The sequence below is a fragment of the Phascolarctos cinereus genome, unplaced genomic scaffold (genome assembly GCF_003287225.1).
Source record: "Phascolarctos cinereus isolate Bilbo 61053 unplaced genomic scaffold, phaCin_HiC Scaffold_5;HRSCAF=322, whole genome shotgun sequence".
NCBI classification, from domain to species: domain Eukaryota; kingdom Metazoa; phylum Chordata; class Mammalia; order Diprotodontia; family Phascolarctidae; genus Phascolarctos; species Phascolarctos cinereus.
Window position 1 is genome coordinate 154,202,906 of NW_027555958.1, and position 22,867 is coordinate 154,225,772.

Genomic DNA, 22,867 nt, shown 5'->3' on the forward strand with positions numbered 1-22,867 from the left:
CTTAATAAATATTTATTTGTGTGTGTGGGGGTGAATTGTTGAAACCAAAATGAAGTTTTGTTGTTCCCCACCATACTCTCTTGTCTAGTGTCCCATGTAACTGATCTAATCAGAATCTTGATTCAGTTTTGGTTTCTTCAGTGACAGTGGGATGGTGTCCTTGAATGCCTGACTGGGAGCCCTTCGGGTCTCCTTCTGGGCTCGGGGGCCCCAAGTGGCTGCAGAGCCTCAGGCCTGCATTCTAGAGTCAAATGAGCCCTGTTCAAATTGGCAACTCAAGGGCTTTGCAATTGAGTTTGAGATTGCACCAGCTTTCTTGCTACACTTTGCTTCTTTTTTCGGAATCCTAGAATGACTGAACTGGAAGGGACTTTTGGAGTTCATCTAGCTCAGCCCCCACAAGCTGTTCCAAATGAGGAAACTGCGAGGGTCAGAGAGTTTAGCTGGCCCAAAGTCATGTGCCTGGGTCTCAAATCCAGGTCTCCTGATGTTTGATGACATTCTCTTTCTACTATGCCATCTTATTATACAAGCCAGGCATTCAACTAAATTAGACTATGATGGCTCTGATAGGTGTTTAAAATCTTAAATTACCATGTTGTGTATTATCAATGGGGCAGGTAGGTGGTGCACTGGGCTTACAGTCAGGAAGATCTGAGTTCAAATGTAGCCTCAGACACTTACTAGTTGTGTGACCCTAGACAAATCACTTAACCCCTCTTTGCCTCAGTTCCTCATCTGTAAAATGGGAGCACACTGGAGAAGGAAATAGCAAAACAGTCCAGTATATTGGTCAAGAAAACTCCATGAGAATTGTCTTAGATCATTGTGTTGGTGAAAAGAGCTAAGTCGATTGAAGTTGATCATTACACAATGTTGCTGGTTACTGTGTACTTGAAGTGAGCAGAACCAGGAGAACTTTGTACACAGTTCCAAAAGACTCATGATGGAAACTGTTATTCACATCCAGAGAAAGAACATGGAGCGTGAATGCAGATCGAGGCATGCTATTTTTTTTTCTCTCTCTTTTTTGGCGAATGTGGAAATGTTTAATGATTGTACATGTATAGCCTATATCAGATTGCTTGCCATCTTGGGGAGGGGGAGGGGGGAATGGGAGAGGGAAAAAATGTGGAACTCAAAATCTTATAAAAGCGAATGTTGAAAACTATCTTTACATGTAACTGGAAAAAATAAAATACTATTGGCGGGGGAGAAAAGAAAAAAAGAAAACTCCAGGGGAGCCAGGTAAAGTCAGACACAACTAAATGACTGAACAACAACAATGTATTCTTAGTAGGTCAGCTCCACCCAGCTACAACATTACAAAAGTTGGTTTTGATTCATTTGAAATAGCTAGGGTTTGGGGGTTTACTAAGAATTAAAGAAAACAACCCCTGCCCTTAGGGAGCTTACTTTCTACTAGGGGGAAATTACAGGCGTGTAAATAAGTATGAAATAAATACAAGGCTAATTTGGTTGGGGAGCACTATTGAGGGGAGGGTGGGGGGCAGGAGGGGCTTGTGTAGGCGGCAGCATTTCAGCTGAGCCTAGAAGGGAGCTAAGCATTCCAATGGGCTACGGTGACGGGTGACGAGGAAACGCGTGCTGGCCAGGAAGCACCACCTATGTGTGCCAAGGTTTCGAGGTATGGGATTGAGATATGATGGAATGCCCAGTAAGGGGAATAAGCAAGTGGCCTAATTATCCGTAGGTTTTTAATTCATAATCTTATTTTGCCTCATTGAGTCTGGATGATTTATTCTTGTTTTAGGGCAGGTTGGCCCACAGGGCCTCTGGAGTCCCTTCTAATTCCGGAAGTCTGTGATTTTCTTCGGAGCCCAAGGGAAGAAGGTTAATTAAATGGTTTTGGTATTCAGAAAGTTACCCCACCCTAAGCTCCCAGTCTTCAGTTTAGGATCATAGATTTAGAGCCAGAGGGAATCTTTGAGTCCATATAGGGCAGTTTCTTCATTTTACAGATGAAGAAACTGAGGCTCAGAGAAGCTGTCATTTGTCTGGGTGTGTTGGGGGAAAGGGGGAGGTAACTTCTTTTATTAAACTCTATTTAATAAAATTAAAGGGTTTTTTCCCCCTCCTTTTCATCTTCCTTTTCTGTTGTTGAAGAAACCTGGATCAGCTAACTACTTCTGTTTGAAACTGAAGACTTGGCAAAAGAATGCATGTAGGCAAAAATTATAGTAGAAATTTCTCACAAGTAGCCAGAGAAATCTGGGGCACTGTTTTAACTTGACTACTGAAAAAAAATCTTTCTTAATATTGTATTGGTAACTAAATATAACAGAAATTAAAATCTTTAATGTTGTAAAAATAACTAAAACCTAATATCCATTTCCCAAAACTTTATATTCTAATCTTATTATTATAATATTTTTTCCTTATACTTTTCATATCTACAAATGCAAAAGCATGTAAGATATAAATTTGTCCTTCTAAACAGAATGGCCTAGTTTTTTTTTTTTAACTATTTTACTGAGGTCAATTTAAAAATCGTTGAATGATCTTAATCGCAGCTCTAATTTGAAATGTTGGAAAATGACATTTCAATTAATTTTCTTTAAGTTATTTTTTTAAATTAATTGGATTATTATTACAATGTACCTGGGTCTTACTGATGTTGTTATTTATCCTTTGTTTTTGAAGAGAACCAGTGACATCATGGGGGGATGTCTTGACTCTTGTGTGAATTGGATTTAAGTGAGGCAGAGTTGTATGCAGCCATCAGCCTCAGTCTCTCTTCCAGAGTCATCAAAGGCTGGTGGCAGGACAGAAGCCTAGTAGGGCAAGATGGCTGGTAATGGCCCTGGATGCAGTGGAAGACCTAGCACCTTCTTCAGAGGTCTTCATAGCTGTTGGTACAAATTGTTCTCGTGGGCCCTTTCTGCCGGGGGAAGTCTTCAAATTCTTAGGGTAGACATCCCCCTAATTCACAGAAGGGTTTGAGGCCTGTGGGTTACCCTCAACCTGGTTTAGCCCAGGGGTTTTACACGGTGTGGCCCCTGTACACTCTACAGCTTCTTGGAGCCACAGGTGAGAGCTGGGTGAAAGTGGACACCAAAAGTGGATAAGCTGCCCTGAAAAGAGCTTACACCAGAGGGGCTAGGAAACCCTATATGCTGATTTTGAAACGTAAGCTTTCTCCCTTATAAGTGCTCTATAATTAACACCTTAGTTTTTGTCTAAAATTACCTGACATTCATTTTTTTCTTTATAAAATTGTTATTACATGTAAAAACAATTTTTAACATTTGTTTTTTAAATAGTATTTTATTTTTCCAATTACATGTAAAGACAAATTTTTAATATTCATTCTTTATAAGATTTTGATTTCCAAATTTTTCTCTCTTTCCCCTCCCTCTTCCCTAAGACAGTAAGAAATTTGATATAATAATGTATGTGCAATCATTAACATTCCTTTTTAAAAATTTTGAATTCCAAATTCTCTCTCTCTCTCCTCTCCCCCTTCTTTGAGAAGGCTAGCAATTTGCTATATATATGTGCAGACATGCAAAACATCAATTATTTTCTTTTTTTAATTAATTAATTTTTAGTTTTCAATGATCACTTTCATAAGCTTTTGAGTTTTAAATTTTCTCCCCCTCCCTCCCCAAGAGGGCATGCAATCTGATATAGGCTCTACATATACATTCCTGTTAAACATAATTTCACATTAGTCATGTTGTAAAGAAGAATTAGAACCAATAGGAGGAACCACAAGAAAGAAGAAACGAAACAAAACAGAAGGGAAAAAAAGAGCAAATAGTATGTTTTGATCTGCATTCAAACTCCATAGTTCTTTCTGTGGATGTGGATAGCATTTTCCATCATGAGACTTTTGGAGATGTCTTAGATCCTTGCATATTAGTTATTTTCAATAAAAGAAAACCCCAAAATCCAGCCCTAAGAGTTCTCTCATTTTTCATCCAATATTTTATAGATGTACTAATTAACCATTAGCAGTTATCTGCCCAGAAGTTGTTTTGCAGTTGTGACATTACAAGCAAGTCCATTTACCTCTCCAATATTATTTTTTAATTATTATAATATAGTATTACTTACACAGGGTTTTGTGATAATGCATGTCAAACCTTTGTAAACTTTAGAGTCTAAAGCATATAAATGTCAGTTATTTGCAACAGCAGCTGTGTGTTGTCTCTATCTCTCACTCCCTCCTCACCCAAAGCCTGTCTTTAATAGTATCTGGAGGAGCACAACAAAATTTCACTGAGCCTCAGTTTCCTCATCTATAAAATTGGAATAAATAATAGCTGCCTTAGCTATTCCACAGGGCTGTTGGGAGGCTCACATGGCAAAATGCTTTGCAAACCCTAAAATGCTTTATAAATATCTATTATTAATATTAATATTTCCCATAAATTTTTGTCATAAGGAAGTATTTTAAGAAATAATATCAGTAGTTAAATGTGACTGCTCTTTTAACATTTGAAATGGAGGCTCTTTCCTAAAATGTCATTACTTACATCAAGAAATAGACAATTAATCAGCCAACATTTATTAAAACATTTGCTATAGTCCAGGTACTATGCTAAGTGCTGGGGATGCAAAAAGAAGCAAAAGATAGCACCTGATCTCATGAAGCTTACAGTCTAATGAGAGAGACCACATGCAAACAAATGTATACCAACCAAGCAACCTATATACAAAATTAATAGGAACTAATAAACAGAGGAAACGTCCTGGAATTCAGAGGGGTTGGGAAAGGCTTCTTGAAGAAGCAGGATTTTAGCTGGTACTTGAAGGAATGTCAGTGTTTGGAGGAGGGAGAGGGTCCCAGGCATAGGGGACAGCCAGAGAAAATGATCATAGCCCAGAGATAGAGTGTCTTGTTCATGGAACAGCCAGGAGGCCAGTGTTACTGGATCAAAGAGTACACCTAGGTAAGTAAGGTGTAAGAAGACTGGAAAGGTAGGAGGGGATTAGGTTATGAAGGGCTTTGAATGCCAAACAGAACATATTTTATTTCATTCTGGAGGCAATCATGTGTCACTGGGGTCTGTTGAGGGGGAAGGGGCGTGTGGGGGTGTCAGACCTTCATTTTAGGAAAATCACTTCAGTGGCTGAATTGAGGATAAATTGGAATAGGTAAAGACTTGAAGCAGGCAGACCTAGTTGCAGACTATTGTAATAGTCCAGGCATGGGGGTGATGAGGGCCTGTACAAGGGTGGTGACAGGGTTAGAGGAAAGAAGGGGGGCATATACATAGATATAGCAAAGGTAAAATTGAGAGGCCTTGGTCACAGATTGAATATGGTGGAGTGAGAGATGGTGAGGAGTCCAGGAAAACTCATGGGTTGTGAGCCTGAGGGACTAGGAGAATGTTGCTCTCTACAATAACAGGGAAAGTAAGGAGTGGGGAAAGTTTAGGGGGAAAGATAATGAGTTCCATTTTGGAAACATTGAGATGTTTATTGGACATCTAGTTCAAGATGTCTGAAAAGTAGTTGGATATGTGAAACTGGAAGTCAGCCTAGAGTTTAGGGCAAGACAGAGAAAATTTGAGAATTAGCATAGAGATGGTAATTAAATCCTAGGGAGGTGAAGATATATGTAGTATGAAGGGAGAAGTGCAGCCCAGGACAGAATCATAGGGACACCTATGGTTAGAGGGAATGATCTGAAGGAGGATTCATCAAAGGAGACAGAAAAGGGTCAGCTAGGAAAGAGAAAATAAAGGGAGAATGGTGTCCCAAAAACATAGGGAAAAGAGAGTATCAAGGAAGAAAGTGTGATCAGTAGTGTCAAAGGCCACAGAGAAGTAGAGAATGAGGATTGAGAAAAGGCCATTGGATTTGGCAACTAAGAGATCATGAGTAACTTTGGAAAGAGCAGTTTTGGTTTTTTGGGTTTTTTTTTTTTAGGCAATTGGGGTTAAGTGACTCGCCCAGGGTCATACAGCTAGTATGGTCAAGTGTTTGGTCTGAGGGCATATTTGAACTCAGGTCCTTCTGACTTCAGGGCCAGTGCTCTATCCATCGAGCCACCTAGCTGCCCCAAAAGCACACGCAGTTTTGAGAGTGAGAACAAAGTGGAGGTACCTATTGTAGATTTTAAAGGAGTTTAGCTACAAAGGGCAGAAGAGATATAGGATGATAGTGGGGGTGGAAGGATCAAGTAAGGATTTTTCCAAAATGGGGGAGACACATGGGCATGTTTGTAGGCAGTGGGAAATGAGCCAGTAGAGAGGGAGAGATTGAAAAATCAGTGAAAGAGTAGGGACGATAGGGGAGGTAATCCGTCAGAGGAGATGGGATGGAATAAAATTCCCTGAACAAGTAGGAGTGAGGTCACTTCATCACGTGAGACAGAGGTAAAGGTGGAGAGAGTGGCAGAACTTCTCACTGATAGAAGATGAGGAAGAGGAGAGAACTGGGATTTCACACCAATCACCTCCATATTTTTTTTCTATAAAATATGAAACAAGGTTCTCAGCTGAGAAAAGGTGGAGAGAGCGAGCCATGGAAGGTTGGAGGAGGGCTGAAAAGGTTTGGAAGAGCCACTGTGGAAGGTGGGATAGTGAGTTGATAAGGGAGGTATATTAGGATTGCCTAGGAGCAGTAAGGGCCCAGTTGAGGTTGTATAGCATAAATTTGAAGTGGATCCAGTTAGAACAGTTATGTAATTTTTCTCAGCAGCACATGTGCATAAATCAAAGATATGATAAGGGGGCTAAGGATTCAAGAGGGAAAAAACAGTGTAGAGTTGAATTGGACAATACTGTGGCCAACACTTCCAAACTGCCTCCCCCCTTAACCAACTACTGGGGAGAAAAACAGGGCTCTAAAATTTGCTCTCTTTTTAAAATTTTTATTTTTTGTTATATTTTAAGTTCCAAACTGTCTCCCTCCCTCCCTCCCCTGCACTAGAGAAGGCCATCATTTAACATATATATGTATGTGTACATATATACGTATATCAACATAACGATATTGATACCTGTTTATGTACATGTGTAAAAACATACAGTGCATACTTTTATTTATCAGTTCTTTCTCTGGAGTTCTTTCTCTTTCTTCTTCCATAGGTCCTTCATAGTTGATTTGAGTATTTATACTACTCAGAATACCTTAGTTGTTCAAGGTTATTCTTTGAACAATATTGATGTTACTGTATACAATGTTCTCTTGGTTCTGCTTTCACTCTTAATTATAAAATTTGCTGTACTTGTACATATCAAATAATAGTCACCTATTTATGCACCCTCTTCCTTAAAAAAAATCAAAAGTAAAAAAGTGTCTTAGATTTAGAGGTGGAAGGGACCTCAACTCTCATGTAGTCTAATATCTTCATTTTTTGGAGTAGGAAATTGGGCCCAAAGAGGTGATGTCACTTGTAGAAGATCACTGAGGTAGTAAATGATTGGACAGGGAAAAGAGTAGTTAATGCTCTTTTCCACCCAGTGCCACTCACTGAACATCTTAGCTAGAAACATTTCAAATCCCACATACCAACCTAATACTACTTTGACTTTGACTTTATCTATTAGTAATTTCTTAGACTCACCCATGGCTTGGTTAAAGAAACTTCTTCTCAATTATGTAAAACGTTGATGCCAGCTTTTAATGTCCTTCAGTTAAAATAACAAGCACTTCTTTTTGCTCAAGCTTTCCAAAGAAATGTGTTAAAAAAAAAAGGCAACCTGATCATTTAGAATAATTGGGCCAGAAGTTAAACAGCTCTCCATGAATGTTAAATCATTAAATAAGATTAGGTAATTCTAGGAAAACTTTGGTTTAGCACTGAGTGAATGTGAAAATTATTTTTTACCCTTTTCTAATAATTTCCTCATTTACAATGCAAACTTTTTGAGTGTGGGAAGTGTTTGACTTTTCTTTATGTCTCTCCATTGTCTACCCCTGGGTTTTTAGATTGATTCTTCCCTGAATGTTTCTATTATCAAGGTTAACAACTGGCTAATCAGGTGATCGAAGGGCATCTAAGTGCCGATCCTGCAGTCTGGAAGACAAATCTGATCTCAGACACTTATTGGGTGTGTGACCCTGGGCAAGTCACTTAACCCTGCCTCAGTTTCCTCATCTATAAAATGAGTTGGAGAAGGAAATGGTAAACCACCCCAGTATCTTTGCAGGAAAACTCCAAATGGGGTCATAAAGAATCGGACACGACTGAACAAAATAAGGTGTGACGTTCTGAGATCCACAACACCCAGCCACCCCTTGCTAAAATCTGTAGTAATAAACTTTACTTCCCTAAATTCCTATTGCAAAATGGCTTTTCTAGCTATTTTAAGCCCCAATACTTGGAAGTAACTCAAGTAACACCTTTTCAGAATGCCAAATTAATGTAATTTGTCTTTTCTGATGGAGCATAGATAGCTTTAATAAATAACTATAGATTGGTGTAGAATAGCTATAGATAGGTTGGTAGGTAAGAAACTATAGCTAAGTGCATAAAGTAGATAGACCGACAGATAGATAGATGGATATAGATAGCTTTAAAATTCAAGCTGAGGGAAAACTGCCGAATGGATTTGTTAACTAAAGACTGATACTGAATAATTTTGTCTTTGTTATTTAGTATAATTATGATAGAAATCTGAGTCCCTGCAGTTAAGAGGGTAAAAGGTGAACCTTCTCTTAAGAAGAGCTATTGTCTTGCCAGATTATTTAACCTCCTCCCCTCTCCTCAACACCTCCCTCTTCCATTTTAAATGCAGATGGGACTGAAAGTTATTTTGAATTTGAAGTATCCAGTCTTGCCTTCTGGCTTTTTGGGGGCTATCTCTTTTATCACGGGTTTTCAATGGTAACCCAGCCCACAGAGATCCCATTTAGTCAATCTCCTAAGGGCTTCCCGGCCCCATTCTGGGTGTTTTGTGCTTTTTTTTTTTTTTAGCATTTAGTTCTGACCTCAGAGTTTACCATCAGCTACACAACCGAAAAGTTACTGCCCCTTTTTAAAAAAAAAACAAACCCAAAGTATTAACTGATTTGTGTATCCTTTGAATGCAAACTTTTTGACAAGATAAGTTATTATTGAATTCCAATGTTGGGGTGGGAAGTCGTAGGCTAAGGGAAAGGTTCAAGAATATGGCAATTCCTCATTGTCTAAAGCGATGGAGGATCGATCCCGAGGCCTCTAAAATCTCAGCTCTTAATCGCTGATCCTATAGAATTCAGGGAATAGGAGTCAGCATATGTTTTCGTATTAGTTAAAAAAAAATATTCACTGACCTACAGGGCTATGCCACATGGTCCTCTCTAGCAGCTGACTAGCTGTGTGCAGCAGATGGGATCGTTTGTACGTTCTCCTAATTTATGATTGTTTTCTCCTACCGGGTTGGGTTTTTTGTTGTTGTTGTTAATGATTTTTTTAAAGACTTCCCTCTTTTTAAGTTTGTCTCCGTTTGAGAAAAAAAGAACGGAAATCAAACTTGTAGCTTTATGGGATTCTCTGCAGTTCCTGCTCTAAAATTTTGAATGAACGTTCGCGCTCCCTACCTGCTCTTCCTATCCAAATCCGTGAGACACGTTTCATGAAACCACTCTCGGGGCAGAGTGCACATTGATCTTTTTGCAATCTACTGCCTGCGGAGTTAGAATTCCGACTCCGGCTTAAACGTGTGGAGGGTTTGTTTTTCTGTGTCAATCGTTTATTTGTGTGGATGTGATAACACACACACACACTCATTTCTCTCGGAGATTCCCAACTTAATTCTTTAAGTGAAATAAGGATTTCTGGTTCCGTGGTTTGCAAGTGGCCAGAGTGATCACGCCTTTCCAGCCCCTGCCCGGGTCGCCTTCTGTCTCTCTGCCTGACTCCATGGCGGATCCGGACAGAGGAGTAGGTCTTCCCTGGTGCTCCAAAGCAGCATTTTCCTAAGCCCCTAGTGGGCTTTTTTAGAGCTGCGGATGTCTGCAAGCGCCTTACAGTCAAGACTGTTAAGCAAATTACGTGGGAAAGACACGGGAGGGGAAGAAAGCGAGCTAATAATGCACTATGCTTACACCGTGGAAAGGGTTTGAGAAGCCTAGAGTGTCGCGTTTCCCGTGGCAGTCCAGCGTGAGAGATTCTGTTTTGGATGGCACGTGAAAGGGGAAAACACGGACCGCGTGGCTGTTTCCCAGCTCCTCGGAGGGCGCGGGCGCGGCCGTGGGAAGCTGGGGCCGGGCTCCGTGGCTCCCCCACGTTAAGAGCCGCAAGCGAAGCCAGGCCAGTTAGGCCTCCGCGCGCGCAGCTCCTCCCCAGGGAAACTTACTGGGCTGGGAGTCTCCCCACGGGCTAGGGCCGGGGAGGAGCGGCAGCACCGCTTTCACTGGAAACGGGCGAACCCATCCCACGTGGAGCAGCGCGCTAAAGGCGCCTGCATCAAGGCAAAAAGTCTCCTTCCCCAGCCACATGTCCCTTCTTGTGCGTGCTTCCCCCCGGGGCTGTTCACGCCCGAGCGCAGTCGCTCGTCCCGCGTGTGCCCCGCTGCGCCCAGGGAGGGGGAGGAGCGGGGTGGGGGGGAGCGAGGCGGGGGAGGCGGAGGGGAGTTGGTGGTTCCACTGCAGCGGGGGCTCCCTGTGTCCTTGTGCGGAAATGACACACGGAGTCCCGTCACGTCACGCGAGAGCGCAGCGCACGGACACACACAAAGAGAGGGGAAAAAACACGGCACCCGCCACCCCTAGCAACTCCCCGGGCCGCCCTAGCCAGGTCCTCCCCCCCCTTCTCCTGTGGACCCCTCTACTCCCCGGCCCCGTTCCCCAACACGCGCAGCCCAAACTCGACTGGGTCCCGCTCTTGCAAAGTACAGAACTCGTCCCAGGTAAGTGTGTGAGATAAATAAAAAGCGGCTGCAACGGCTGCAGCCAAAACAGCCCGGGATCTGGGGCGTCTGGGAGAAGTGGCTGCAACATCCATGCCGGGGGTAGGGGCGGGAGCAGGGGAGGGGACGAGAAAGGAAGGGGGGGGTGTCCTAAGTGCGTTTGCCGGGTGCACACGGGAGAAGCTCCCAGCTCTCCCCACCGAAGTGCAGGGAGCAGTCAGTGCTGCAGCCGGGGAAGAAGCGAGACGGGCGCGCAGGCTGCTACTGCCGCTGCTGCTGCTCCTCGCGCGGTCCGTTTCGCCCCATTGTGCGGCGTCTCCCTTTGTGCCTATTCAGAACTCGGCTACATGGCGTACTGAGGAGCACGCGCCGGGGTAGAGGGGGTGGGGAAGGGGGGGGCCGAAAGCGCGGAACGCGAGCGCGAGGAGGCTCCTCCATCAGGCCCGGGGAAGGGGAAGGCGGGTGGGGGGGGAGCGTGAAGTGGAACGGTCCGGTCGTCCGTTCGTCAGTTGGCCCCACTCCGCGCCATCCTCCAATTCACCCCCGCCGCTCCCCCTACTATGGAGTAGCCGAGCTCGGGCAGCAGCGGCAACGGCGGCTAGTGCCGCCGCCAAACCCGCGGAAGAATTCGTAGAGCCCGGGGATGGGCTGGAGCGAGCCGACCTCTCTGTGTGTATGTGTGTGTGAGTGCTTGTGAGTCTTGTGTGTATGTGTGTGTGAGTGCTTGTGAGTCTTGTGTGTGTGAGTGTGCGAAGGGGCGGAGTCTAGGGTGAGATTTTGAGCTGAGCGACTGGGAACCTAGAGGAGCCACCGGCAAACAGACGCTCGCTCGGAGGAACCGAGCCTCCGCTCTGCGTCAAGCCGAAGCGAACCCGGGGCAGGCGGCCGAGCCCGCCCCGCCGCCAGGGGGCGCTTACCTCTGTCCTCCCCGGCTCTCCCTCCCCCCTCGCACGTTCCCGCCCTTGGTGGTCGCGCCTTTGCCCAGTTGCGATGCTTCCCAACCCTGTCCAAAGGAAACCCGAGTAGGGGCTGACCCCCTGCTGCCCTTTTCTCCTCATTCAAAAACGAATACCCCATGCATGCGGCACCCTTCCTTTATCAAACAGCGTAATGGAAGTAAAGCACTTTGTAAACCTTAAAAAGCAGTCAGCTCCTATTAGTAAGCATCAGTTGCACCGAAATCCTCCCTAGGTCACACATCCTGCATCGGGAAAGCTGGGCAGTGTCCAGTTGCACGTGCTGTCTTGGGAAGCCGGCATTGCTTGTGCTTTTGAGCATATAGATCCTAATTTTTAAAAAAAATCGATGTCGACTTTTCTAACAGGACAACAAGGGCTGCAGACTTGGAGGGCAGGAAACTGACCTCTCTCAGAGTCAAGAAATCACAGGACTTCTTTGGCAGTAGAAAACTGGGACAAGGAAGTAGTTACAGTAAGGGTGCATTTCCAGGCCTCTTGGGTAAGATTTAAACATTTTGACGTTTAGGGCGTCCAAGTTAGGTTTCTGGTTATTGTCAGAGATCTCTTCTGCTTTTCCCAACAAAGGAGTTTGAGTAAGAACAAGCATCGCTCTTTTCCTTATCCTGGGATTTCAGTGGTATTTAAATGCCTGCCCTTTTGATAGTAGGCAAGGGAATTCCAATAGGTGATTGAGATAAAATTGGAAGCATGCTTGGAAAAGTTTAAATCGGCATGTGAAAGTGAGCCACTCCCTCTCATCGATACAAATAAAAAGTGTGTTTTGTGTAATTTTTAAAAAAAGAGACAGAAAAACGACTTAGGGGTTGGAGGAAGGTGTTACAGCCCCTTTCCTGTGCAGTGGGTTGAAGATTGGAATCGGTGAATCTAGTTTATCTCTTATAGCCCTTTAGGATAGTTGCAATCCTTAGGAAATTCAGTAATCTTTCCAGGAACTGTCCTCAGTCAGCAAACAAGTTTCCAGTGCTATCCACCTGCTTGAAAAGGCATAATTAAACAGTGACATTGAGGGAAGGGTGTTGTCAGAACATGGGGGAGTTAAAGCAAGGTCATTGATTTAAAATTGGAGGAGTCCTTATAGATCCTCTAATCCATCCCCATCATTTCATGTGAGAGGAGGTTTAGGTAGTTTGAACCCAGGTTACCTGAGACTCTCCAAATCCAGCATATTTGCTGGATATTTACTGTCCAAGTTAAGGGCAGCAGAGGAGAGCAGAAGCCAGAGGCATGCTTGTCACAGGGCAGATTTACCCATATTCCTGTTTTCAAGAAAAGAAAGTGTACTTTTTTTTTAAGGAAATTGAGGTTGAGTGACTTGCCCAGGGTCACGCAGCTAGTGAGTGTCAAGTGTTTGGTCTAAGGCCAGATTAGAACTCAGGTCCTCCTGACTTCAGGGCCAGTGCTGTATCCACTGGGCCACCTAGCTGCCCCTGAAAGTGTACTTAAAAAATTTTTTTAATCAGTTATTTTCTGTTCCTTACATCACCATAGTATCCTATGTGCCTCTTCCCCTCCTTAAGAAATATCCCATATGACAAATTGTTTTTATGTTTTAGAGAGAGAAAAAAAATGTCACTACTGATTAATGCATTGAGAAAGTTCAAAAAGTGTAATAGCTGTGGAGCTCCTCCTACCTCCACAGTTTGGGGGTATCTTCTCATATCTCTTCATTAAGTCCCAGAAGGTGTGATTTTTAACAAGACTTTGCAAAAGGAATATCCTTTGGAAGACCATGTGTTCTTTTTTAGGGAGAAATCACAGATTGTACTTTTTGTGCCTTGGTAATCTAGTATATAAAGGAAAAGAGTGGAAAGCATTTCCATTATATCCTCTCATTCACCTCTCTGCCCTTTAGTACTTCTTAAAAGGGGGGGAGGGGAATGGCAGAAGGCTGGTACTAATAGCAGAAATTTTGAAAGTAAAACCTGGTAGAAATGTGATGAGATGGATGCAAAATCTGTCAAGGGTGTGGCTAACCTACAGAACTCCATGGGTGACCCTTGAAGCAATCAGGACATTATTCATTGCATTGATGCTCTGATTAAAAGTAGTCTTCTGCCCTTTGAAAAGCCTGAAATTATGTCACAATGGGATTTCTAACCAACAATAATTCCACATTGAGAATCACAGTTATGGGGGGGTGGGGGGGAGAGGTGAGAAATGAATATTATGTCACTTTCATCAGTGATACTGGTAAATCTTACTGTTGCTTGAATTAACTCAGTTTTCTCATTTATAAAATGAGGGTTGGTGGAAATTATCTCTAAGATCCATTCCTTAAATGCCAACATTCTATAAATGTGTAAGGTGAACCATCTTTGATCTGTTGGCTAAAATGGGAAATTATTTACATTTCATTAATTCATCTTCTACTATTCTCTAATTATCACCAGTAAGAACAGAGTAGTTATAGACTTCATTATTTAAAAAGTTCTTTATTAATCCTTCATAGAATTAAGTAGTAGGTATTTCCAGCCCAATTTAATTCAGTTCAATTCAATAAACACTTATTAATCGCCTGCTATAAGTATGGCACTGTGTTAAGTGCTGAGCTGTACTGATCAGTAAAACCTGAGTTCAGCTCCAGCCTGAGGCTCTTACTAGCCATGTGGCCCTGGGCAAGTCACTTAATCTCTGCCTTAATTTACTGGAGAAGAAAATGGCAAATCACTCTAGTATCTGTACCAAGAAGACCTGGATTTTTTCCACGTAACCACAGGGTTATGAAGAGTCAGATGTGACTGAACAACAACAACAAATTATACTCTCTATGACTGAAATGTCTTCCTTTCCCTTTCTCATCTGTTGAATTCCTGTCTATCTGTTTTCAAAGGTTACTCCTCCATGAAGCCTTCCTTGATTCCCCCCCCTAAAATGTAGCAATTTGTTTTATACTTTCTTAGGCATGTTCACTTTATCTCTCTCTGGGCTTCACTTCTCTAATACGTAAAATTAGATGTTTGGACCAGTAACCTACAGTAGAATACTATGCCTGTTTCATTTTGTCTTTGATTATGGTGCATACACTTGCTAAAAATCCCTGTTGAATATTGAAGGTTATTTCTAAGGCCGTTTACAGCTCTCCACCTGTGGTCTTTTCATTAATTCATTGTGGCAGAAATACCACTAGGTTTAAAATCAGAGGTCTTATGTGAGTTCAAATGCTGTCTCTGTCACTAAAGTCTAGCCTGGGAAAATCACTTAATCTCTCTAGATCTCATTTTCCTCAACAATAAAATGAGAGGTTTGGATAGGTGAGAGTTAAGGTTATCTGCCAGCTGTTGATCCTGTGAATCTGATACTGCATATGCAGTAGTTCTCATTTTGAAATTAGTGTCTTAATATGCCCCATGAGCATAATCTGCTCTTACTTTGCCTATCTCTTTCCTCTCCAGATCTGACAGTGCCCTCTGATACTCCAGCATCTTTTACAACTTCATTATTTTAATCCATAACTTTTTTGGTTTCTGGAATTGGCTGCTACATTGGGATCAGTGCATGCCAAGCTAAAATAAAAGACTTTCACGTTTATGTCAGCTATGAGTGTATTTAACCTAGTGATGGTATTTCATGAAAGTTATTGGGAAGTCCTTTTTTTTGTTTTTGTTTTTGAGTGTATTTGAGCCAGAGTTTTAGAACACCTTATTTTATGCCTCATTATTTAAAAACCAAAATATTTAATTTTGCTGTTAGTGACCAGAGGTGACTATGGAGCTCTCAGAATGTAAAGTGTATACTGCTTCACCTTCTGTAGGAAAATAAATATAAATGTGTTTTCTGTGTGTCCCTGGTACTATTGCAAAATAATAAAGTTTATTTCAATGCAAAATATGGATGCTTTTCCTCAGGTGTTTCCCTGCTGTCTCTTGAATCTCACTGTCAGGTGAGAAGACCGAGAGTAATAGTGAATTATAGTTGGAAAAAGTATCTGTGGATGGTTTGCTCATTTGGTTAGAACATCATGCTGGTGAGGCACATTGGGTCATGGTTTCGTCCTGGTGTGAACCAACTGTTAGCTTTGCTTTATTACATACTCACAGATTGTACCTCTTCCTTACAACCTGTAGTCATAGGATCATAGATTTAGAGCTGTAAGGAAGCTTAGAGGTTGTCTAGTCAAACCCCTTCTTCTTGTAGGTAAAATAACTTTCCCAGAGTTACAGTTATGGCAGAGCTGGAATTTGAATCCCAGTCCTGGGACTCTAGGACAGCTGGGTGGTACAGTGAATAGAGAGCCTGGCCTGAAATCAGGAAGACATCTTCCCGGATTCAAATCCGACCTCAGCCACCAGTTGTGTGACCCTGGGCAAGTCACTTAACCCTGTTTGCCTCTGTTTCCTCATCTGTAAAATGAGTTGGAGAAGGAAATGGCAAACTACTCCAGTATTTTTGCCAAGAAAACCCCCAACAAGGTCATGAAGAGTCAGACACCACTAAAAAATGGTTCAACAACAACCTGGGACTCCAAAAACAGTTCTCTTTCTACTGTACCAGCATCACACAGTGTGTACCCAACCTGGAACTTGCAACTTACAATATTTGTTATGTTGAATTGAACTTTGTGCTAACATCACTTCTTGAGACAGGGTAAAGAGAAAATGGATCAGTGGAAACAATTTTACGTGTATTGGAAAAACCAATCCAAGTGTATGTACTGTTGACTGTGAGTTAGTTGTGATGAAAGGATCAACAAGGGGGGTGTGACATAGTGCAGAAAAACAGGGGCTCTCCAGTCACTGGGCCTTAGTTTGAATCCTATTTTTTTTTTTTGGCCAGTCATGTAATGTCTCTAGGCCCCAGTTTCCTCATCTGTAAAATGAAAGTATTGGACTAAATGGTCTATGAAGTCCCATTTTGCTTTTCTCTCCCTACTGTTAAAGTGAGATAAGTCTCCCCCCTCTCCTTGAACCATCCGTCTTTTGAAAATAATGAATTTCCTAGATTGCCATTTTTATTGCTATTGTTTAAATTATGAACATAAAATTTTTTGTTTCCTTCTCCCTCCGATTTCTAAGACTGGAGAGTTAACAACAAAGTCGAGAGAATTTGAGGCCTAAGCTGAGGAAGACTGACTTGTCAGCGTGGAAAACACACAACCGCAGTGCCTAAATGATAAGATACTAAATTACAGGTAGTCAGGATTGAAGAGCTGAAAATAAACATGAATCTAGTTCTGCACTGAGCGAGGGATGATGACTTTGCCATTTGACAGCTCATAAGGACAGGCAATGACAATTATAGCGTTAGAAAAACTTGTGGGAAAAATTGCCCTGGTTGAGACAGGACCAGTATTTTTTAAACTGCATTAGCAGATGTAACTAAAAATAAAACAAATTGAGAACATGCCCTGTAAGTCCCATGGGCAGAATGCCACTGTGAGACAGGCTTCTGAACAGCCTTGAGGTTCCCAGTCTTCCATATAAAAGCAAATGAAACACCAGATCACACCAGTGTAAAAAGTATGGGAACATTCTTTTTTTGTCCATAGGGATAGCATTTTATTTGGTTTCATTGCCCAGATGCTTTTTTTTTTAAGAAAAGTTTGATAAGGTTTTAAAGTTTGAATATGTGTGTGTGTCTCCACACACACAAGAGTTTTGCAGTTTCTTTAGGATGTGATGTTCTTCTCAAGCAGTTAATTAAGAAGTACATGGTTTTACCTCTCCCTGCCAGCTTAAAGTATATTTCCACATTTATCTCTTATTCTGTGACCTTAAATATAGTACTGCACTTTGGAAGTTTAACAAAGAAGCCAGTTTTTTTCATAATCTAAAACTATCTTTTTATTTTCTCCTTCCAGAGACTTCTCTAACTTAGGTTATTGTTTTTTCATTTCCTTTGTATAGTTCATACTCAGCCTCAGTAAGGGCTTTAGATGAGGGGAAGAAAAGGAATCTATATAGGAACTATATATAGGAAATTTGATCCCCTTTTCAACAATTGATCATTAGGCATTTGTTATTTGTCTATTTAATACAAATTTATTAGGCAATTATGTGTCAGTCATTGTGCTAAGTACCTCAGATACAAAGACAGAGTCCCTGCCTTGAAGGAACTTATAGTAGTATAGGAGACAATATGCAAATAATTAGATACATACTGAGTATGTGGAAGGCACTCTTGAGGGAGTGGGGAGGAGGGCTCTGCTATCGAGGAACTGAGAAAGGCCGCCTGCTGAAGGTGAGCAGAGTCTTCAAGGAAACTAGGGTTTCTAAAATATTAAGATGAGGAAGCAGGGCATTCCAGGCATCAAGGGACAAAGAAACAGAGATGGGAGATATAGTAGGCCAGTATGGAGAGGTCATTGGATACAGAGAGGAGTATTATATAAGACAACTGTAAAAGATAAGAGGGAGCCAGGTTTTGAATATCTATAAATGCCAAAGAGAAAACTTTATATTTGATCCTGGAGGTAATTTGGAATGATCAGCATTTATTGAGTAGGGAGAATCACTTTGGCAGCTGAGTGGCAGACGGATTGGAGAGAGACTTTGAAACAAGGTCACTCTTTAGAAGGCCATTTCTGTAATCAAGGTGAGAGGTGATTAGGACCTAAGCTAAGGCTGTAGCTATAGGAATAGAGAGGAGTTGGATGTGACAGGTGTCACCTTGCAGAAATGGCAAGATTTGACAACTGACTAGATACCTGAGGTGAATGAGAGTGAGGAGTTGAGTTTGATCCTTTGCTGATGGGGAAGAGGGCAATGCCCATGACAGTAATGGGAAAGTGGAGTGGAGGGGGCAGGATATTGAGGGGAAAATTAATGAGTTCCATTTTGGACATGTTGAGTGTGAAATGCCTGGGGGACATTCATTTCTTTTGAACTGTTTCATGGTTTGGTTGTAGCCAGGTTGTGAAGCAATTTATTTAAATGCTGAACATAAGTGTTTGTGTTTGATTCTAGAAGCCAGAGGTAACTACTGGAGCTTGTCAAGTATAGAGTGAACCTGGTCAGGTCTATATTTCAGAAAAATCCCTTTTGCAGTTGTGTGTGTAAGATGTATTGGAAAGGGGAAAGACAAGGCAGAGAGAGCAGTTAGGAGGCTATGGAAGTAGAGAGGTGATGTGGTTCCTAACTGGGGGAGTGTCTGTGCCAGTCTAGAGAATGGGAAGGATGAGGTGTGTAGAATTTGAAAGATGTAAGGACTAATTGGATATGGGAAGGAGGCAAGAAGGATACAGGGATGGCTCTAAGGTTGTGAATCCATGAGATTGGAAGGATGATGGTGCCCTTGACCAGATGGACAGTAAGTTCAGAAGAGAGGTAGCTTTGTGGGGGGAGGCACAAGGAATTCTGTTTTGGAAATGTTGGATTTGAGATGTCTTCAGGACATCTAGTTTGAAATGTCCAATAGGCAACTGGTAATGCAGGACTGCCTGCATTTGGGAGAGAGGCAAGGCCTTTATGGATGCATAGATTTGGGAGTCACCTGCATAGAGGCAATAGTTGCCCACGGGAATTTATGAGATTATCAAGAGAGAGTGTAGAGAAAAAAGGTGGCTCAGAACAAAGCCTTAGGGTACACCTCCAGTTAAGGGAAAGATTGAGATCAGGTAAAGGAGACTAAAGACCAGTCAGATAGGTGGGAGGAGTGACCGGAGAGTGGTAATGTGGAAACTCTGCAAAAGAGAGATTATCTGGGAGAAGAAAGTGATTAACACTGTGAAATGCTTCAGGAGAGGTCTAGAAGGATGAAGATAAAGAAAAGGCCATTAGATTTGGCAGTGTCTGTTAGAGACTTTTATCACCCAATCCTTGGAAGCATGAGTGAGGAAAATACAATAGTACATTTTTCTATCCTTTTTGCCCTTACCTTCTTAGACTCACAATTTCTTACTGATCCTCAGGAAAAGCTCCATTTTGATGGGAAAAGTATGTGGTGTTACTGCATACTTAGAGTTCAGTGATATGGAGATTTGGGGGAAATTACCTTTCATAAAAACAAGGTATTTTTGAGCCTTATGCAGTGTTTCCCCAAGTTTCTCTGGTTATTTCAAGGGAGGCCAACAACAATTATTTTAATTCACTTGAATTTAAAAAGTAAGTATCATCCCTATAGCACTTTTAGGAGGGAAGGTATCACAGTAGGTTATGGCAGTTCTAGAAAAAGAGGATAGACATTTCTGATTTCAGTGCTGTCTGGTTTAATTTTTTTCCTAATTATTTCTTTTTATTTCTAATTATTTATTATCATTTTGTTGTTCAGTCATTCTGACTCTTCATGACCCCATTTGGGGTTTTCTTGGCAAAAATACTGGAGTGGTTTGCCATTTCCTTCTCTGTCTTGTTTTACACAAGAGAAGCTAAGGCAAACAGAGTTAAGTGACTTGCCCAAAGTCACATAGCTAGTAAGTAAATGTCTAAGGCCAAATTTGAACTCAGGAAGATAAGCCTTCTGGTCTGGCACTCTATCCACTGTGCCACATAGCTCCCCATTTATTATTATTAGTGACACCTTACAAGTAATGAAAGAAAATTTAGCCTGTTACCTTTTGTGCTTAATGTTGGCTAAATAATTAAATGGGAAGCTTCCTCATGCCACTCACAATAGTTCTCTCTTTGCAAAAGCACATTATAAATAATGGATTATACTCTTATGGAAAATTCCTGAGAGTATAGAAGCACCATTGGGAAAGGAAATCATGCAAGAGACACTAAAGAAGGAAACAAGCATTTATTAAATATACATACCAGACATTGGGCTAAATTGTGTCATTTAGGACCACACAACAATTCTGTGAAATAGGTTTCCCATTTTGCAGAGGAGAAAATTTAGGCAGACAGAAGTTAAGTGACTTGCCCAGGGTCACACAGCTAGTAAGTATCTGAAGCTGATTAGAACCCAGGTCTTCTTGACTCTAGTCCCAGAGCTCTATGCAGTGCACTGTCACCTAGCCCCCTCTGTTTGTAAATGACTTTTTGAAGGTCATAATGCTAAGATTTTCATGGTTTATGGAAAGCCAGTGCTATTTTGAGACCTTATGACAAACCTCAGTGAACACATCTGCTTTAACAAGGACAAAGGCTGAGATTTGAACTTTGTGGTTTCAGGAAGCCCAAGTACTTCCTATGTCTGGGCCAGATTTTTATAGTCTGGCACGAGGACTACCCTATAAAACCTTTGCCTGATCATGCAGGGATCTTAAGAGGCCCATGAGGTTGTGTACAATTACATGCGTATCCATTCAGGAGATAAGGATTTTTAAAACAAGTGCTTAATAGAGACAGCCACATTTCCCCATTCACTGCAGGGCACAGAGTGCTAGGAATAATTTAGATTGGAAAACCTAAAACTCTTAGGTAGTCAGCCAGGTATGAATCTGGGGGTTCCTGAAGATGAATCAAAAAATGCTTTCCAGATAAACAGCAAACACTCTTGGAATCATACCTCATCTACTCTCAGGTTGATCAAGGTCACACGGCGAGCGAGGGGATGGGTTTCCCCCCTCAGTTCAAAGCCATTGGGAATAGAATGGAATCTGCATGAGTCCAACCAGTTTTAGCTAACAATCTTACCATCTCCCTTGCTTGCTGTGTGACCTTGGTCAAGTCATTTAATCTCCATATACCTTAAGTGTCCCCATCTGTAAAAATATTTCTGACTTTTCCAAGTCCCAACTTGCAGTAATCAACACATGAGGGTATTTGTTTTTTAATTTAAAATGTTTTTGTGTGTGCATCCATGATTTCATTCCTTTGAGGATTTCTCAGTGAGGAATCCTCTTCCTACAATGAACGAATGAAGAGAGTGAATGAAGGCTTGGCAAAGCATTTACTAAGAGCTTAGTATGTGCCAGGCACTATGAAGAGCTCTGAGGATATAGATTCAAAAGCAAAGAACATCCCTTCCCTTGAGGAATTTATAACTGCAATGTACAAATCCAGAGAGTTGGTGGGGGGAGAAAGGAGAGGACATGGAGAGATTAGGTGATTTATTTAGGGTCACAGCTAGTATGTTTCAGAGACAGACCCTGAACCCAGGTCGTTCTGTTTTTCTTAAAATGTCAGAAAAAGGAGGTCTTGGAGGTATTATTCCAGAACATCATCCTAATTGATCTGGGAAAGAGAAACATAGTTTAAGGTTGGGTTTTTTTTTCTATTTTCTCCCCCCCCCCCGCCCCCGCCATTATTCAGAATATAATAAAACAGCAACTTAGGTGTCCACATCTTCTTGAAGTGATTTCAGCCCATTAGCTTTCCCAGCCAACCATAAAAGCCCCTTATAAATGACCTCTGGCTCAGCTGTTTTGAAAATCCTAGAATTAGGGAGACTTTAGTCTTTTTTTTTTTTTCTGAGATACCATTTCATCTTAAAAAATAATTTAAAATGGTAATAAATTACATGGGTACATCCTGTGAAGCACCTACAAGGAAATAATGGTGTTTCCTAGTGGTTTGCAAAGAACATCTTTATTCTCTTATTTACACATGGCTGAGTATTTCAAGACTTTCTCTGATCTAAAATACTTATAAGCCTTATTCCACTGTCAGGGACCAGTAAAATTCAGCAAAAACTACAAAGTGAAAAAATTCTCATACAATATATTTACACTGGTAATTACAGGTGTTTGCTTTATTTCTAATGTTTGGCACATTGTTATCCATGGTATGAATATTTTAAGTGCTTCAACTTAGAATGATTTGATTTGACAGAAATAACTATCTTGTCTCTACTTCTGAATGTAATTTAGAGCGTAACTAACTGCTTTCTACCACAGACTGTTTCTGCCTTTAGTTTCCCCCAGTGAACTTTTAAGTATGTTATAATTTATGATTATGAAGCAAAGTAATTGGAGTTTTAACATCATGACACGTCCATTTACTTTGGGTGTTAGAAGTTGAGAAGGCATAGAGATGGCAGCAGGGGTAGTGATTCTGGGGCCTGGCTGGGGGCCCTGGCTCATCCAGTTTGGGGGGACAGTCAAGCCGTGCTTGACTGTACCAGCTCCGGTGCCTTTGCTGCTGCGTTTGCCAAGTTGACCTTGAAGCCGATCTCTTCCAACACCTGGGAGGCATTACCCTCCCCCTCCCACCTTGTGCCACCTCAGTCTCTGGGAGGGGAAGGAGATTAGGTCCA

At 41.7% G+C, this 22,867-nt stretch overlaps 1 protein-coding gene across 1 annotated transcript in view; it reads left to right on the forward strand.

Annotated features, from left to right (window-relative positions):
• Positions 1-10,536: 10,536 nt before the first annotated feature.
• BEND3 (BEN domain containing 3) overlaps positions 10,537-22,867 on the forward strand; it is a 70,685-nt gene continuing 58,354 nt past the window's right edge. Inside the window, exon 1 of the mRNA XM_021008157.2 lies at positions 10,537-10,811. The gene's annotated coding sequence lies outside the window, so the exon portion shown is untranslated. The remainder of the gene's footprint in view (positions 10,812-22,867) is intronic.